This window comes from Mytilinidion resinicola (genome assembly GCF_010093595.1).
Source record: "Mytilinidion resinicola strain CBS 304.34 unplaced genomic scaffold BDZ99scaffold_13, whole genome shotgun sequence".
Taxonomy (NCBI): Eukaryota; Fungi; Ascomycota; class Dothideomycetes; order Mytilinidiales; family Mytilinidiaceae; genus Mytilinidion; species Mytilinidion resinicola.
This window is the reverse complement of record NW_022985449.1, coordinates 14,071-18,760: the sequence shown is the minus strand read 5'-3', so window position 1 is coordinate 18,760 and position 4,690 is coordinate 14,071.

Below are 4,690 nucleotides of genomic sequence, written 5' to 3'. Positions count from 1 at the left end.
TATATTTAATAATTATAACCTATTCTTAATTACCTAGTTATACTATTCTAGGCCGGCCAGTATAATTTATTCTAGTAATAACCTTTACTGCTATTGCAATAACACCTATTTAGCAGCCAGTCTTATTAAAGTTCCAGGTATTATTATCTAGAATTCTATATCGTGCCTTTATATTTTATATATATTTAAACCAGCTTTAAATAAGTATAGGATTTTTATATTTAGCCCGGCTGTAATTATACTTACGATTAAATTTGTATTAAAGGTTCTTATAGTAGCGCTTAATAAAGTTCTGCACCTAATACTAGCTAATTAGTTTAGCGGGTTTATACTGCGCAACTAGTAATACAGCTATCTGCTATATAGTATTAATTCGCGGTAGTATACTGCGTTAATCCTATAATAGAATCTATTACTTTAGGCTTTTTTTTTATATAGGTGTTAAGTGGCGATTTAGTGCAATAGAACCGCGCTGTGCTGGTATACTATTAGCGTGTTGTATAGCTATTCTTTAAGGTATATCGTATACTACTACAGCAGCCCGAAAGGATTTAATATAACCTTACTTTTGCGTATTAATAGTAAGCTAAATTCTGCCCTCTTAATACAGGGCTTTTTATTATTATAATATAGTTATTACGGTGGTTATATTATACGTCGCGTGCTTTACGCGATTTAGTAGTAAGTAGTGCTATTTGCTTATTAGTACTACTAGCTTATAGAATACGTTAACGTATTTTACGAGTAAGTAGGCTACCTAGGTAAGTAGGCTACCTAACTAAAAGTTGTAAAATACAACGCGTAATATAACTATAACCTTAATAATAATACTATAACTAGCTATATTAAATATAGGTGTTTATTATTAAGTAATTTATAGTATTCGGCGTTATAGCTTAGTAAAGTAGCCTACTTACCCGGGTGGTTTATTTACTTATAAAATACGTTAATATAATCTATAAGTTAGTAGCCTGTATAAGCTAGTAGCCTACCTAACTACGCTACTAAGGCTAAATATTCCGAATTACTCTACTATAAATAAATATATTTAATATAGCTATATACTAGCTAGCTGCCTGCTGCCTAAAGTATATACGTGTATTATATTCTATTAATTCGCATATACTGCACCTAGGTTTTGCTCGCTGTAGCCGCTTAGCCGGTAGCTCTGCTACCTTTTCTACTGCCCCTTTCTATATAAGTTGTATACAATCGGCTGCTTTTTTACCTAATAGAATACCCTTTCTAGCTATATATATACGCTTCCTTACCTTTTTTTATTTCTAGCGCTAATTTTCTATATATAGCTTCTTATTTTCGCTTATAAGCAGCACGGCGTTTAATATTACTATTTCGCACGCTTTAATAATTTAGCTAAGGGCCTGTTCTGCTAGACTTTATAGGCTATATATACGCTGCTAGCGATAGCGCTTTAGTAGGGCTGTCTGCTTTTATAGCTCGGCGATATTATAGGGTGTTTTAGCTGTCTAGAATCTATTTAATTATAGCCGTAGAAAAGGGGGTAGCGGCGTGTAATATCCGGCATATAGTAATAATAGTATATAATCGGGGTTGTATAGAACTAGGCTAGTAGCTGTAAATCCCGCCCGTATATTGCCTATATATAGTGCCTCCTGCCTAGCCTGCCTATATATAGGTAGGAATTCGTGTTTATTAATATAGTTAATACTATAGCCTATAATCTGTTTAACTAGGCGTTTATAGAACCGCTTTAGCACGGAGAAACAGCTAATATCTAGGGGCTGCAGCAGATGTAATAAATATATAGGCATGCAGATAATAATAATATTGTAATCTAGGTAGAATTAGTTAAATTTAGGGTTTATATAGCTATTATAGCCGTCTAATACAAGCATCCGATGCGTGCTAACTATGCGATTTTTTGTATACTTATAGAATAGTTTTAGCCAGGTAAGGCTAATTTTATTTATTATCCAGCTATTTTTACTAACACCAATTAACTATTTCTTTAGAATAACCTTATACTAAGCGGCTTAGTATATTATTGCTTTAAAGATAACTAGGAGTGGAATTTCAACCCCTATTATATTAATATATTCGATAATTATAACCTATTCTTAATTGCCCGGCTGTATAGTTCTAGGCCGGCCGGCACAGTCTATTCTAGTAATAACCCGGGCAGTTGTAATAACACCTATTTAGCAGCCGGTTTTATTAAAATTCCAGGTGTTTTTATTAAGAATTCTATATTATATTTTAATATCTTGCACGCGTTTAAACTAGGCCCGGATAAGCACAGGATTTTCGCATTTAGCACGCTAATAGTTGTATTTGCGATTAAATTTAGATTTTAGGTTATTATAGCGGCTAATAAAATTTCGCACCTAGTTCTAGCTAATAGTAAGAGGGGTATTCTATATAACGCGTTGGCTAGCTAAAATGCTGGCTATCTGCTGTATAGTAGCAATACGGGGCGGTATACTACGCTAGTTTATTAATAAAATCCTCTATATAAGAACCTTTTCTTATATAGGTGTAAAACGGCGATTTTTAGAAATAGCACCGCGTTATAGAGGAATACCACGGGCGCGACGCGTAACCGTTTTTCTGGGCATATTATATAGTTTCTTAACGCCTTAGAAGAATGTAATTTAGCCGGTTTTATAGGCTTAAACGCCTAGAATAACTCTGCCTTTTTAAAAAATAGCTTTTTATTATTATAGTGCTGCTATTAGGGTAGTTGTTAGACAACGCGTTGCGTGTTAAGTTAGGTAGGCTACTAGCTTATACGGGCTACTAACTTATAGATTACGTTATACTATAATTATTATATAAGACTTGCGGAGCTAATTTATTTTAGCCGGAATTAGCAAAATATTATAGCTAAAAGTACTAACTAAGGTAGCGACCTTATATAAATTTAGATGCGATTATAGCTATAAGGCTAATAATAACTTTTTAATACAGCAGTAAAATTCTAAGGCTCGGGTAATACTCTTTTATAAGCTTTAGAAGTAATAAAAGCTTAATAGTAGTGCTATAGGAAAGGAATTCTATTATATTTTAAAAGAAGGCTTTTAGTATATTAGGCGTAAAGGCAATAATACGTGCGTATTTTTTCCGTGGGAGGGGTTCTAGGGGCTCTAGAGTGGCCCTAGTATATAACCTATACGAAATTATAGGAAATATCGACGTGCGCATAGAGAAAAAATTATTTAAAGTTTATATACCTTTTATCTATTATAGTATAGGGGTTATTGCGCCACGTATAGACGGATATTACCGGATAGAATATAGATATATTCTTCTAATTTATGCAGCCTACCTGTGCAGGCGTATAGCCTGCAAGGCCTCTATAAGTTATATACTTGCTTAGGCCGGGGTATATATAGCCCTAGGCTATGTATTATAATTCCTTAAGAATTTGTTTTTTAATATACAAATATCGTTAATTCTATCTATAAGCTCCCTGCTATACACTCTTTTTTTATAGAAACCTTGCTTTATAATCCTTCCGCCCCTTATATATAATATCCCTCTTATATAGCCTTAATACTATTATTAAAATAGCGTATTAAAAATCTTCTAATTTAGCCTTATAGCTTATTCTGCCACTAAAATATAAGGTTTTAAGTATGCTGGACCCGGTAATATTTATAGAAAATTATGCTTATTTCCTTAGTCTAACCTAAATAATAAAAGGGGGAAAAATACGCATATTTTTTAAACTAATTAATGCTTTAGATTTTACTTATAATAGAAACTCTTTTAAAGTAATAAACTAATATTTAGGGTATTTAAGGCTAAAAGTCGACGTTTACTAGAGAATAGAGCTTAGCTCTATTAATTATAGGATAAAGCGACCTAATACTTAAATATCTATACCTTTACTAATTAGGCTTAATATTAAAACACTTTCTCCAATATTAGCTATAGTTCTATTTAGTATTTTATATATTATAAAACGTAAAAGCTTACTAATCTTTATATTTCCTTTTTTATTTAGAAGTACTATACTACTAGTAAAGAACCTATAAATAATATCTAGATTATATAGAAATAAAAGTCCCTTAATAACCTGCAATATATAAGTATATAATAATAATTATACTTAATACTTATACCTCTTTATATATTGCAGCAATTTTAAACTTCTTAAACTTTCCTAATAGGGTAGCCTGGACCTTAGTAATTAATCTAGTTATATATTTATAGATAATATATATAGTATTGTCTTTATAGAAAGCATTTAATATATTAATAATATTTAGATATCGAGTTCTAAAAACGTTTTAAACTTTAGAAGAATCTGTTATAAAATAACTTTTTATAACTATAATCGGAAATATTAAGTTCTTTCTAAAGGCGATAGTAAACGGGCCTTCTTAATCTTTTTTAAGCACTTTTTAATACTTTACCTATAGTAAGCCTTTTAATAGAGTAAAAAAAGTAAATTACGGAAATAGTTCTAGATTTATAGAAGCTTTTACTAGAAATTTCTAGGTAGAATTACTACGCTTATAAATAAATTTCCGTTTTTATAGCGTATTAGAACCCTAGGATAATTCGGGCTTAGGACTTAGCGTGCTAATTTCCGACTAAAGGAAAAGCGTATTATATTTATTACTTGCTGCTATAATAAATCGTAATAGATAATATTAAAAAAAGGAATAAGCTTTATATATATATATAGATCTATAAATAGATT